The sequence below is a fragment of the Enhydra lutris genome, unplaced genomic scaffold, assembly GCF_002288905.1.
Source record: "Enhydra lutris kenyoni isolate GAN:26980312 unplaced genomic scaffold, ASM228890v2 scaffoldscaffold2, whole genome shotgun sequence".
NCBI classification, from domain to species: domain Eukaryota; kingdom Metazoa; phylum Chordata; class Mammalia; order Carnivora; family Mustelidae; genus Enhydra; species Enhydra lutris.
Genome location: NW_019154086.1, coordinates 48,397,477 through 48,412,852, shown reverse-complemented (window position 1 = coordinate 48,412,852; position 15,376 = coordinate 48,397,477). Strand labels below are relative to the sequence as shown.

Sequence of the window (15,376 nt, the reverse complement as noted above, 5' to 3'; positions counted from 1 at the left end):
CCCCGCATCAGGCTCCCTGCTCAGCGGGGAGTCTGCTTCTCCCTCCTTCCCCGGCTTGTTGTGTGTGTGTGTCTCTTCCTCTCTAGTAAGTAAATAAAATCTTTTAAAAAAGAAAAAAAAACTGGCCAAATTTTAAATGGACACCCCCACCCATGTACAGAATCATCAAAAAATGATGGAAGCCTTATAAACTTAAGATGTTTGAGCACAATCTCTAACCAATAACTGAATGCCCACTAAAATATACAGACATTGTCAGGCTACGAAAAATATCAGGCTAAAAATTGAAATTAGAATTAAAAAATTAACACAGAATATAGGCATTTCAAACTGTAAAAGTAAAAAGATTCTACAGATTAGATGCAGGTAAGTTACAAAAAAAGAGAAAAAAAGGAACCTCCTAAAATAACCACCTTTATTAAGATTTAAAAAAAAAAAAATCAGACTCCAGAGTTGCTATAATATATTATCTGAAATGTCCAACTGTAAAAATATTTAATTTTTTTTAAAAGGAAGAAAAGATAAAAGAAAATGTGAGACATACAGACAACAGATAGAGCTGACCCTACTCTTGGATTTAAAAAAAAAAAAAAAAAGGCAGCTAATACAAAGTGACTCTGGGTAGACACAGCTGTTAGATTTAGCAGACAAGAATACAAAGTAGCTAGTCTACTGAAAAACATAAGGACCTGAAACCACAAAACTCCTAAAAGAAAACAGAGGGAGTCCATAAGCTTCCTGGCACTGGTCTTGACAATTATTTTAAATTTGACAGCAAAAGCAAAGGCAACAACAGCAAAAATAAACAAGTGGAATTACATCAAATTAAAAAGCTTTTGCATAGCAAATAAAATCAGCAACAAAATGAAAGGCAGTAATGGGAGTATGTAATGGGAGAAAATCTTTTCAAATCATATATGAGATGGGGTTAATATCTAAAATACATAAAGATTTCACACAACTCAACAGCAAAAACAAACAAACAAGCCAATTAAAAACTGGGCAAAGACCCAAATAGACATTTTTCCTAAGAACACATACAAATAGCCAACAGGTAATGAAAAAGTGTCCAACAACACTAATCATCAGGGAAATGTAAATCAAAATCAAAATGAGATATCATTTCATACCTGTTAGAATGGCTATCAACAAAAAGATAAGAGATAAAGTGGTGATGAGGATGTAGAGAAAGGGGAACCTTTGTGTACTGGTAGTAGGAAATTAAACTGATGCAGCTACTAAGAAAAACAGTATGGGGGTTCTTCAAAATATTAAAGATAGAACTACTGCGATCCAACAATTACACTTAAATCATTATTTTGAGGAGTTACCTGTACTCCCATATTCACTGCAGCATCATTCACAATAGCCAAGACAGGGAAACAACCTAAGTGTCTATCAACAGATGAATGGATAAAGAAAATCTGATATAGATAGATAGAAATATCATTCAGCCAGAAGAAGGACATTCTGACATTTGCAACATGGATGGACCTTGAGGTCATTATGCTAAATGAAATAAATCAGAAAAGAAAGACAAATGCTATATATCATTTATATGTGGAATCTAAAAACCCAAACTCATACAAAGATACTAGAAGGGTTGTCACCAGGGGCTGGAGAGAGGGGAAAAGAGATGTTGGTCAGAGTACAAACTTCTAGTTATAACATGGATAAGTCCTGAGAATCTCATCTATACACCATGGTGAATACAGTTAGTAACATCATACCTTACATTTCAAAGTTGCAAAGTTGCTTACATGTTCTCATCACAAAAAGAAATGGTAATTATAAGGTGTGATGTTAATGGTATGGCGGTAATCAGTTTGCAATATATAAATACATCAAATGAACATACTGTACACCTTAAACAAACACAATGTTATATATCAATTATATCAATATAAAGCCAGGAAACTTTTAAAATATGGAATAAATATGTTCAAAGAGTTAAGGGAAATCATATATTAAAAATTAAAGAAAAATACAATAATTACACAAGTAGAAAATTTCAAATAAAGAAATACTTTTAAATACTTTTAAAACTTGGAAACATTAGAGTTGAAAAGTCTAACAAAGTGAAAGATTCAAGATATGAGATGATATTTTTAAAAAAATCTGTGAACAATGGGCACCTGGGTAGCTCGGTGGGTTAAAGCCTCTATCTTCAGCTCAGGTCCTGATCCCAGAGTCCTGGGATCAAGCCCCACATCGGGCTCTCTGCTCAGCAGGGAGCCTGCTTCCCCCTCTTTCTCTGCCTGCCTCTCTGCCTACTTGTGATCTCTGTCAAATAAATAAATAAATAATCTTAAAAAAAAAATCTGTGAACTTAAAAACAAAGAAATAAATTATCCAATTCAAAGAACAAAGGGGAAAAAAAAGACTGGAAAAATGAACAGGGCCTCAGAGGCCTCATATGGGATAATGAGCACACCTACCAACATATGTATAAAGGCAACATCAAAAAAAAAAAAAAAAGAAAAAGAAAAAGAAAAAGGAGGAGAAAAAATTCGAAGAAATAACTGCTGAAAACTCCCAACATTTGATGAAAAACACTAATCTACTGACCACAAAACTTAATGAACCCTAAACTAAATGAACCCCAAAAGGATAAATACAAAGCGATTCACATCTAGGCACATTACTTTTGAACGGAAGCCACAAAGAAAAAAATCATGAAAACAGTAACAAAAAATGGTTTCTAACATACATGGGAAAAATAATGCAATAAACAGCTGATTAATCATCAGACTGATAAATGCCAGAAGGCAAAAAAATAAGATAAAATAAAACTTAAAAATCCTGATGCACTTGGGTGGCTCAAATGGTTAAAGCATCTGCCCTAGGCTCTGGTCATCATCTCCAGGTCCTGGGATCTAGCCCCATGTCAGACTCCCAGCTCAGCAGGGACTCCCTCTCCCCCTGCTTGTGCTGTCTCTCTCTCTCTCTCTCTCTCTCTCTCAAATGAGTAAAAATCTAAAAAAAAAAAATAAATAAAACAAAACAAACAAACAAAAAAACTAAAAATCCTGTCAACCAAGAATGCTACATACAGAAAAATTATTCTTCAAACATGACAGGAAAAATACATTCCCAGATTTATTTTTTTTTAAAGATTTTATGTATTCATTTGAGAGAGAGAGAAAGAAAGAGAGCGCACGCACAAGCAGGGGAGGGGCAGAGGGAAATGGAGAAGTAGGCTCCCCGTAAGCAAGGAGTACAACAACGTAGGGCTCAAACCCAGGACCCCAGGATTGTGACATGGGCTGAAAGCAGACGTTTAACCAAGCAAGCCACCCAGGCAACCCACCCCCAATTTATTTTTAAGTGGAAAATATTCTACAGTAGAAGACCTGACTTTAAGAAATACTGATGCATGGGAACCTGGGTGGCTCAGTGGGTTAAAGCCTCTGCCTTCGGCTCAGGTCATGATCCCAGGGTCCTGGGATCGAGCCCCACATCGGGCTCTCTGCTCTGCAGGGGGCCTGCTTTCTCCTCTCTCTCTCTCTCTCTCTGCCTGCCTCTCTGCCTACTTGTGATCTCATCTGTCAAATAAATAAATAAATAAAAATCTTTTTAAAAAAGAAATACTGATGCAAGTTTCTCAGACTGAAATGACATGGATCCACAAGGAGAAATGAGAGCATCAGAAATGGTAAATATAATTAAGAAAATATAAAGACTATAAATATATTTTTTCTTTTCTTCCCTTTATTTCACTAAATACATACATTAAAGCAATAACAGTAATAGTGTATGATTAGGTTTATAACATAAATAGATGTAACACACGTGACAATAATGGCAGGAAAAGAGGGATGGGAAAATGAAGCTGCACTGGTGAAAGGGTGCTATGTTTTACTCGAATTAAGCTAGTCTAACCTGAAGCAGACATATAAACTGTAATGTACACTGTAATTCCTAAAGTAACCACTAAGAAAATGATTTCTGTAATGCTTAAAAAAAAAAAAAATCAACCCTGGACCCACAATGGTACCTTAAAAAATGAAGGCAATACATGTAAACAGAGGAACAAAAACATAAGAGAGAAACAGAACAAAGAGGACCATGGCACAGGTAATTCCAATCCTAACAAAAACTACATAGTATGTAATTAACTAAGCACACAATCAAAAGCAGAGATGGTCAGACTGGATAAGAAAGAAAACTCCAGCTACATTCTTTCTACAGTAAATATACTTTAGATTCAAAGACACAAACAGGTTGAAAGTAAAAGGATGGAAAAAGACACACCATGCAAACAGCAACCAAAAGATACCTGGAGTGGTAATGTTACTAGCAAAGTAAATTCTGAGAGCTAGAGATTCTCCCATGTCCTATCAGATAAAGCCTAAATCACTTCATGTTTTAGTTCCTTCCTACTAGCTTCATCCTATCTTCTACTCATAGCCAATGTGATCACAACTAGATGCCACTTCTCACTCTTTCTGACCATATTATTTCATCTCCAATTCTAAGCCACTGATTACACCATCACTGGAATGTTTATACCCTCCCTCCCACCTACACACATTCTACCCATCTTTAAAGTTCCTATTTAACTCCCACCTCTTTCACAAGGCCATCCCCAGCTGCTCCAACTCACTAATCTCTGATCTCTAAATTCCTGCTGCACCTTGAAATATTTTGGAATTTATTATATACTCTCTTGGTTCTTTTTATTTTTGCAAACTATATTTCAGGGCTGTTATATAAAAGAACACTTTTCAAAAAAATACCTTATAGAAAGCAGATATTACATTGCAGTGACTACAGAGACACACACACACACACACACACACACACACCCCACACCCCCCCCCCCCCGCATGTCCAACTAACTTACTATGTAAGTGCCTTAACAGGAAAAGCTGAATTTTGTATCTTCCTATATCAGTCACAGAGCTCTCAATACTCTGGTTACTGTCTTTCATAGAATAAATTCCGTTTCAGTAACTGCTTCTATCTTACAACTTGCTACAGACCAGTATTTTCCAAATTGTGGGTTCAGCCAATCAGGATTGAGAAGGGGGTGGTAAGGAGAAGAGAAGGGAATAAGAACTCTAATATAATAGGACTATGGACTTTTTAACCAAACTTATTTCCATTATTTTTCTGTGCACTGGTTTGCAATATAAAATGTATTTCTTACTATAGGATCATAGTTAATAACTTAAAATCCATTGTAGAAAAATAACCTGTCTATATAAAGGCATTTTTTTCCCACTATAGAAAAGATAAGGGGCGCCTGGGTGGCTCAGTGGGTTAAAGCCTCTGCCTTCGGCTCAGGTCATGATCCCAGGGTCCTGGGATCGAGCCCCACATCGGGCTCTCTGCTCAGCGGGGAGCCTGCTTCCTCCTCTCGCTCTCTGCCGGCCTCTCTGCCTACTTGTGATCTCTGTCTGTCAAATAAATAAAATCTTTAAAAAAAAAAAAGATAAAAAGTTATTGGTAAACTAAATTCTTATTTACCATTCCCATCTAAAAAAATAAAGTAACTGCTCAAGATGGAATAAATACCACACCCATATAAGAAAACCTGAAAGCCACATTTAAAGGAAAAATTATCCTTTTAGTTTAAGCAATAGTCATTAACATATATCACCTTTTTTTAAAGATTTATTTATTTATTTGACAGAGAGATTTTACTTATTTATTTGACAAGTAGGCAGAGAGGCAGGCAGAGAGAGAGAGGGAAGCAGGCTCCCTGCTGAGCAGAGAGCCCAATGCGGTGCTCGATCCCAGGACCCTGAAACCATGACCTGAGCAGAAGGCGGAGGCTTAACCTAATAAGCCACCCAGGCGCCCCTATCATCTTCTAAATAGACAGAGGTTATGTTCATTTCGACATCATTTGACACATCACACTTCAAAAGAAGAGGAAAACAAAAACAAAAACTTCCAGAAGCTAAAAAGCACTGAGTCAAGGGATTCTCAAAAGGGTACTTAATGCACCCTTATATAAAGTCCATTAAAGGAAAAGCTGTCAGGTGAATTAACAACCAGCAAGTAATAATACTGTAGATGTATGGTAGGCAGCCTATGGCTATCATTATCTTTTCTTCTTCACCGAATTTCATTCTGTTGGATCCTTCCTACCACAGAAAGCTCCACTTTCATAAAATACAGTAAAATAGCATTGACTTCAAAGGTTTTGGCTCAAAGAACGACTCTTGGTTTTGGCTTGGGTCATTATCTCAGGGTCATAAGATCAAGCCTCAGTTCGGGCTCACACTCAGCAGTCTGCTTAAGGGTCTCTCCCTCCCCAACACTCTCTATTCGTGTGCACATGCTCTCTCTCTCTAAATAAATAAATAAAATATTTTTTTAAAAAAAAAGGATCATCCAGAGTTCCATCACCCAACCTCTGTAATCACATTAGGACTGAAAAATTGATTAATCCCTCTCTAAATCTTTGATTACATAGTAAATTTGGATCCTGCAATCTGCTAAAATATCTCAAAATAACTCCACGTATACAATAATTATTTTGAAGGCAACTATGTGTCAGAGCCAGGACTCTGAGTGTATAGAAATTCATAGTCCTTAAATATTTCATATTCTAATGGGTAAGCCAACCCAACAATTACAACACAAGTGAAAACTCTAGCTCACTTGGAAAGTGCTACAGGTAAATGGGGATTGGACCTAAGAAAAATTTGCTTATTAGTAACTTGAAAAATCCTGGAAAGGGGCGGTGGAAAGTCTAAGAAGTCCAAATACTACAAGTCATAAGGAACCACTGATCTGCTCTAAGCAAGAGATTTGTTTTGGGAAGATCACTGGTTCTGAAAAAAAAATTTTTTTTAAGGAAGAGAAGATAAATTAAACCAGGAGTTGCACTGAGGTAGAAAAAGTAAAAACAGATGCAACAGAATGAGAGATTAACTGAGAGGCAGATCAACAGATATTTGATCACCTGCTGCTATAGGTTTGGTAACTGAAAGGAGGGGGAGTGATAACTATCAAGCTTCTGACTCATGTGACTATTAACATGACAGTAGAGTTCACTGGCCTAGGAAGCTGTTTTAGAAGAAAGGAATGAGTTTAGTTTGGGACACGTTTACTGAAATGACTGAAGGACACAGATGGAAAAGTCCAGAAAGCAATAGGATACATTCATCTTATCCTCTAGCAAGAAGTCTAGATGGTTCTTGAAACCATAGGAATAGATAAAATTGCCTGTAAATTACGAAAAAGAAGTAGCCAGGGTCTCCAGCAGCAGAGAAGTCTATAAAGGACACTAATAAACTGGCCAGGCAGTATAACCTGGACAGTGAAGTCACAAAAGCCCCAAGACAGGTAAGACATTCTCAAGACGATCCTGAAGAATATCAACATATAGGCAGACAGATGAAAAAGAATCATACAAGAGAAACTGAGAATGAGCAAGTATGTAAAAGATGAGCCACTAAAATAATAACCTAGCATAAGGGTCAACAAACATTTTCTATAAAGGGCCAGATTATAACTACTTTGGCTTGCAGGCCATAGTTTCTGTGCAATTACTCAACTCTACAGTTATGGTGGAAAAGCAGTCAACAAAATATGTAAAGGAATGGGCATGCCTATGTTCCAATAAAAACTTTATTTACAAAAACAGGCAACAGGCGCAGTGTGCAATCTCCTGCTCTAGAAGCCAAGGCAGAAAGTTCCTTATATATTCAATCTCTTTCGCACTTACTATACATACATGATATATTAAATAATATATTTCTTACATATACCATATACAGAGTGGACTTTCTAATATCAACTAATGTTCTGGAAATACACAATTAACATTTTTCTTTTACATTACTGTAATTAGATAGTATATAAGTAAAAACTTAAATTGTGAATTATAGTTATAAAATACATACTGCTCAGGCAAGCTTAAAATTTTCTACAAAGAAATCCCAAATTTATAGGAATAATAAACAGGATTCATGCATGCAAATTTTCCCAATCAGTCCCACAAACAACTTGCTCAGCACAGAAAGGGAAAAGGAATGGGAAACAACAGAAAGGATGCCTGAGGGCCTAAAGGACTTCTATTCCCAGCCAGCTAATATGGAGTGATGTAAATATAAAAATGAGGGTTCTTAAAGGCTCAGTTTTCAAAGGCCTGAGCATGTAAGTCAAATCTAACCTAAATGCAACACTGCTTCAACCCTGTATCATTGAAATATTATTATTAGCATAACAGTGATGGTGCCAACAACTACAGGATTAATGAAAATGAAGAGCAAGGTACCCTGCTAAGAGCTTTATCTTCCTGACTTCATTTAGTCCTCTCCATAAACCATTTAAGTAGGCAACAGTATCAATGCCCACTTAGAAAGGGGGTGAAGGCATAGTGAGGTTAAGAAATTTGCAGTCAAAGAGCAGGGACAAGATTTAAACCAGGTGTGTCAGATTCCTAAGCCCATACTCTTAACTATCACAACAAGATGTAAGTCAATTACATCAACTTCATTTATTACTATATGCTTGAGGAATACAGTGACAATAAAGCAGGACTTCTGTACTGAAACCACTTACAATTCAAAATAAGACAAGTACACAAGTATCAAATAATGATACCACATAACAGAAAATGTTAAGTGCCTTTAGAGGTATCCAAAAAAAAAAAAGAAAAGAAAAGGGTGTGGGGGGCACCTGGGTGGCTCAGTCGGTTAAGCGGCTGCCTTCAGCTCAGGTCATGATCCCAGGGTCCTGAGATCAAGCCCTGCATCTAGCTCCCTGCTCACTGGGGAACCTGATTCTCCCTCTCCCTCTGCTGCTACCCTGCTTGTACACTCACTCTCTGTCAAATAATTAAATTAAAAGAAAAAATCTTTAAAAAAATGATGTGAGAGTTTTGAAAATATAAAGAACACTTCTTCATTACATTTAAAAAGGTTTTTCATGAAAGCGTCCACGGTAAGTTGCATATTAACTAGCAACTCCTCCCTGGGACCATTAGCTTTTCTGAATACATGAACAAAAACTCAAAAAAAAAAAAAAAAAAAAAAAACCCTCTTCCTCGCTAAGAAGAAACTAGAAAGGAGACATATCATCCTATATACCACCAGAATACAACCCAACTAAAAACTCAGGCTACTATAGGGATTGTGCCTATATGCTATAAATTATGATTTCCACAAAAGGAGATCATCAGTTGGTCACTCTTTGAAATGCTTTCTCAAAAAAAAAAAAAAAAAGAAAGAAAGAAAGAAAGAAATGAAATGCTTTCTCCACAATTTTTCCTTCTTCCCTGGCTAAATTCACTGTTTCTTTTACTAGTTCTTTCTAATCTCTCTATTTTCGAAATAACAGAATAGACAGAACTTGGGGTCTCACCTCTTTTCAACTACCTCTATGATCTCTTCCAGTCTCAGGACTTTAAGGGCTGATGACTCCCAGTTTTATATCCCCAGACTAGATCTCTCCTATGTACTCCAGAATCTTTCAGTCAACTAACTAACTACATGTCAGTTCTTCTAACATACATCTCAATTTGACATGTCATGAGCTAAACTCCTGATCTTCCTTAAACCTGCTCCACTCATATCCTATATCTCAATTATTGATCATTCGACTCTTCCAACTGTGCAGGTCAAAAATTTTGAAATCTTGAATCTTCTTTCTCTGACCTCACATTCAATCTGTCAAGAAATACTGTTGGTTCCACCTTCAAAATATATCCAAAGGTCACATGGCTGGCTCCGCCAGTAGAGCATGCGACTCTTGTGAGTTTGAGCCCCACTCTGGATTACTTAAAAATAAAATCTTAAAAGAGAAAGAGAGAGATAGAGAGAGAGAGAGAGAGAGAGAGAGTGTGTGTGTGTGTGTGTGTTTCTCCAAGATTCCAGCAATTGAAATCTTAGGTGTTTACCCCACTGAAATGGAAATTTATGTTCACACAAAAACCTATAAATAAATGTTCATAGCTGTATTATTCAGAATAGCTACCAGATGTCGTTCAACAGGTAAATGGATAAACAAACCATAGTATACCACACTATGAAATCCTACTCAAAAAAAGAAAAAAACTATTTATTGATATATGCAACAATTTCAATCTCCAGCGACTTGTGCTGAGCAAATAAAGCCAATCCCAAAAGGTTACATGCTGTATTTGATTCCATTGATATAACATTCTTGAAATAACAAAATTACAGATAAGGGGAACAGGTTACGGGTTATTGCAAGGATTTAAACTGGGGGTTAAGAGTGGAGGAATGGCAGGAAGATAAATTGTTATGGTTATAAAAGGGCAACATGAGGATCCTTGTGATGAAGGAACTGTTCTAGTGAATACACAAAACTACGTATGTAATAAAACTGCATAAAAGTGTACACACGTGCATATACACACGCACAAATGAGTACAAATGTAAGTGGGAAAATCTCAACCAGACTGGTGGATTATATTAATGTCAATATTCTGGTTGTGACATTGCACTATAATTTAGCAAGATGTTGTGACATTGCACTATAATTTTGCAAGATGTTACCACTGAGGGAAACTGGGCAAAAGATACATGGGATCACTGTATTATTTCTTACAACTACAGGTGTATTTACAATTATCTCAACATAAAAATAAGTGTGTGGGGGGTGTGTGTGTGTATCTCCAAGAAATGATCATTTCTCACTACCTCTCTAGTGTAAGTCTTTCAGCATACCTCTGCTCAGCTATATGGTCTTTCGGCTTCCCTCTGTTGACCTTACATCTATATTTAACAAAGCAGGCAGAGTGATCTTACGTAGTCAGAGTGACCTTGCATTTTAAAATATAAGATAGATAATGGGATTTCTCTGCTTACAAACTCTAGTGGCTCCCCACTTTGAAGAAATTTAAAGCCAAAATCTTTGCTGTGGCTAACAAGGCTTCTACCAACTACACTACCCACTGAAGAAAACATTTGTTAGTCTTTTATTTGAAAAGGGATCTGTATCCAGAATAAAGAACTCTACCTAACAATAAAAAGACAAATAAAATGAGCAAAGGAAGGACTTCTGGTTTCTAGTCTAGTATGTAAGGAGCTTGTGAGTCATCCCTCTCATCTTCACAACGAGAAAAGAGCTGAACAAACTGAAAAATCAACAACTCTTCTTAAATCCACCAAAAAACTGAGGTCACATGGCAAACTGCTGCCCTAAAAACTAGAGACAGACAGGTAGATACACAGAATCACAGCTTATTGGAACAGAAGGCCAGGAGCAGAAATTGCCTAAAGAGCCAGTACCAGTAGAGAAAAACTTAAACTGTAATTGACATAGAAGCAGTATGAACAAGTCTCGGAGTTAAAAGCTCCAGAGAGGGACACCCTGTGCTTTTCTCAGCTTTATCTCTAGGATCTCTACCAGATCCTTACAGTGAAGATCTAGGAAAAACCTGCAGGAAGCAGATGAGAGAAGTAGTTTATAAACCGGCCCAGAGTATTTATTCTGTTCTTACCACCTGCCCTCAAGGAAAACTATTCAACCAAAACTAACTGAACTGGGGCGGGGCGGGGGAGGGGGGAAGAAATACCCAATTCTAACCTCATCTAGCTCTCCATGTGTAAGAATGAAGATATAAAACTCCAGCCCCGTCTAGCCTTCTTATCTCACCTATGAGGGAGGAAGATGGACAAAAAACTGAAAAGCACTTATAAAGGTCAAGCCCATAGCACAGGCTCATTAAGAGACTCAGACCTGATTTTAAGACTACAGAACATTTTCCTCCTGTCACACCTTACCACCAGGTCAATAGGATTCCTCTACAATAATGGGGAAATACAATGGAAAGAAATGCATGTCTCAGAATTTATTTAATAAGTCTCTCAGGAAATCCAAAACATGGCACACCAGACTAAATTTCAGCTTCTGACACCTACAGCTGACATCTACAGCTACAACAAACACAGTCTAACTCCTGCCAGATAAACATAACTCAAAATAAAGGTCTATTACTGAAGTAACGTTTACTGAATATATCATATCCAGCTTTTAATGTAAAATTACAAAGAAGAGTAAAAGACGAAAATCAAAGCGTGAACACACATAGCAGGCATCAGAATCACTGAAATAAAGTGGGGATGTTGAAATTATCAGACTAGGAATTTAAAACAACTGATTAATACACTAAGGGATCTAATGGAAAATGGGTAACACAAAAACAGATGGGTAATGTAAGCTGAGAGAGATGAAACTAAAAGGATTTAAAAGTAAATGCTAGAAATCAAAGCCACTATAACAGAATTTAGCAATACTTTTGATGGACTGATCAATACACTGGACATGGCCAAGGAGAGAATCAGTAAGCCTAAAGAAATGTCAATAGAAATTTCTAACACTGAAAAGCAAAAAGAAAACAAAAACAAAAACAAAAACGAAAAAGAAGAGAATATCCAAGAACTATTGAGGCAATTATAAAAGTTGTAACATATGCATAATGGGAATGCCACAAGGAGAAGAGAGAAGGGAACAGAAAAAGCATTGGAAGCAACAACTGAGAATTTCCCCAAATTAAGGTCAGACACCAAACCACACGTGCAGGAAGCTCAAAAGACATAAAAGAGGATTAATACAAAAAAAACTATATCTAGGTATATCATATTCAAAATGCAAAAGATCAAAGACAAAGAAGAAATCTTGAATGAAGCCAGAAGAGGGAAAAAAACCTTTCTCATAGAGAGGTAAAGGTAAAAATTACATTGAACTTCTCTTCATACGTCATGTAAACAAGAAGAAAGTGAAGTAAAATATTTAAAATGTTGAAAGAAAAGGGGCGCCTGGGTGGCTCAGTCATGAAGTGTCTGCCTTCAGCTCAGGTCATGATCCCGATCCCAGGTCCTGGGTTTGAGCCCTACATTAGGCTCCCTGCTCAGCGGGAAGCCTGCTTCTCCCTCTCCCACTCCTCCTGCTTGTGTTCCCCCTCTCACTGGGTCTGTCTCTGTCAAATAAATAAATAAAATCTTTTAAAAATAATAATAATAATAAATAAATAAATAAATAAAACGCTGAAAGAAAAAAAAAAACAACCAATCTAGAATTCTGCATCCAGTAAAGTTATTCTTCAAATGTGAAGGAGAATTTGAGACTCTCTCAGAAAACAAAAATTGAGACTTTATCAACAGCAGACCTGCCATCCAAGAAATGTTAAAAATAAAAAATTCATCAGAAAGATGGGAAATGACATAGGCAAGAAATCTGTTATCTATGTAAAGAAAGAAAAAGCACTAGAGAATTAACTGATCTAACAGCAACCATTCAAAATAATAACAGTGATATTGTATTCAGTGATTATAGGTTATGGATTAGTGAAAATAATGACAGCAGTGTTATATGGAATGAAAGGCAGAAATTGGAAATATTCTGTCATAAGGTAAGTGCATTATCCATGAGAGAGTACAGTTACTTGAAAGCACACTTCAAAAAATTATAAATGTACACTGTAGACTCAACTACAACCACTGAAAAAGGTTTTAAAAAGTGTAATAGATAATGTGAAGGAAGAGAAAAACATAATCATATAAAATGCTCAACTAAAAATAGATAAAGCAGAAAAAGAGAGGAAGAAAAAAGAAGAAACAAGGACAACAAATAGAAACAGTAACAAATATGGCAAAAATATGATCCAACTATATCAATAATCTCTTTAAACATCAATGGCTTAAATACAGCAACAGAAAGAGAACTTACACAATGTTGTATGTCAATTATATCTCAATTTTTAAAAATAAATACTAATTTAAAAATGAATTTAAAAAAGAGTCAACTATATATAATTTACAAGAAACCCATTTAAATAAAAGACATACACACCTTAAAAATAAAAGGATGGACACAATTTTAAAATTACAGGCCAATATTCCAGATGAATATTGATACAAAAATCACCAACAAAATATCAGCAAACCAAACAACAGCACACTGAAAGGATTATACACTACAACCAAGTTTTATACCTGCAATGGAAAGATTTATACCTGAAATGCAAGGGTGGTTCTACATACATCTATCAATAATTGTGAACACACCAAATTACCAACCACATGAAGGACAAAAACCAAATGGTCATCTCAACTGATACAGAAAAAGCATTTAACAAAACTCAACACTCTTTCATGATATGCTCGACAAACTAGTAATAGAAGGAAATTGCCTCAATATAATAAGCTGTATACGATGAAAAGCCCTCCTTAACTTCCTATTCATTGGTGAAAAATTGAAATTGAAAGCTTTCCTTTAAAACGAAGAACAAGGGGCGCCTGGGTGGCTCAGTGGGTTAAGCCGCTGCCTTCGGCTCAGGTCATGATCTCAGGGTTCTGGGATCGAGTCCCATGTCCGGATCTCTGCTCAGCAGGGAGCCTGCTTCCCTCTCTCTCTCTCTGCCTGCCTCTGTCTACTGTGATCTCTGTCAAATAAATAAAATCTTTAAAAAAAAATAAATAAAAAAAATAAAACGAAGAACAAGGCTAGGATGCTCATTTTTGCCACTACTATTCAACATAGTACTTGAAATAATAGCCAGAGCAGTTAGACAAGAAAAATAAATAACAAAAGGCATCCAAATTAGAAAAGATACAAAATTATCTCTGTTCACAGAGATGATCTTCTATGTAGAAATTCCTAAAGAATTTAAAAAAAAAAAGTCTGTTACAACAAAGAAACAATTTCAGCAAAGTTTCAGCTATAAAATGAACACTTGCATGATTTTCCCAGTCATTCTCTTGGCAGCAGTCACCACTGGGATGTAAATATCCTTCCTCCCAGGGTCACTGAAAATATATTTACTGAGCACCTATTATATTCCAGAATTTGTTCTAAATGCTGAAGACAGTGGTAAGCATGATAGATGAAGTCCCTGTGCTCACAGACTGTATATTTTGATGGGGTTAATTATTATTACTGACAATAAACAGGCAAATAAATAAATATAGTGATTTTAAAAAATGAACACTTAAAAATTGGTTGTATTTCTATACAGTAACAATGACCAATCAAAAAAGAAAGCAATCTCATTTACTATAGCACCAAAAAGGATACGGTGTTTTGTTTTGTTTTGTTTTTTAAAGATTTTATTTATTTATTTGACAGAGAGAGATCACAGTAGACAGAGGCAGGCAGAGAGAGAGAGAGGGAAGCAGGCTCCCTGCTGAGCAGAGAGCCCGATGCGGGACTCGATCCCAGGACCCTAAGATCATGACCTGAGCCCAAGGCAGTGGCTTAACCCACTGAGCCACCCAGGCGCCCCAAGGATACAGTGTTTAAGAAAAACATAACCAAGGAGGTAGAAGACTTGTACACTGAAAACTGTAAAACACTGCCAAAAGAAATCAAAGAACATAGAAATAAATGCAAAGGCATCCCATGCTTATAGCTTAGAAATTTAAACATTAAAATGTCCATACTATCCAAA

At 36.3% G+C, this 15,376-nt stretch overlaps 1 protein-coding gene across 2 annotated transcripts in view; it reads right to left on the bottom strand.

Moving 5' to 3' along the window:
- The window catches only part of LOC111149921 (glycogen synthase kinase 3 beta), a 229,491-nt gene that overhangs the window by 137,395 nt on the left and 76,720 nt on the right, over positions 1-15,376 (bottom strand). The gene's annotated exons all lie outside the window — the stretch shown is intronic.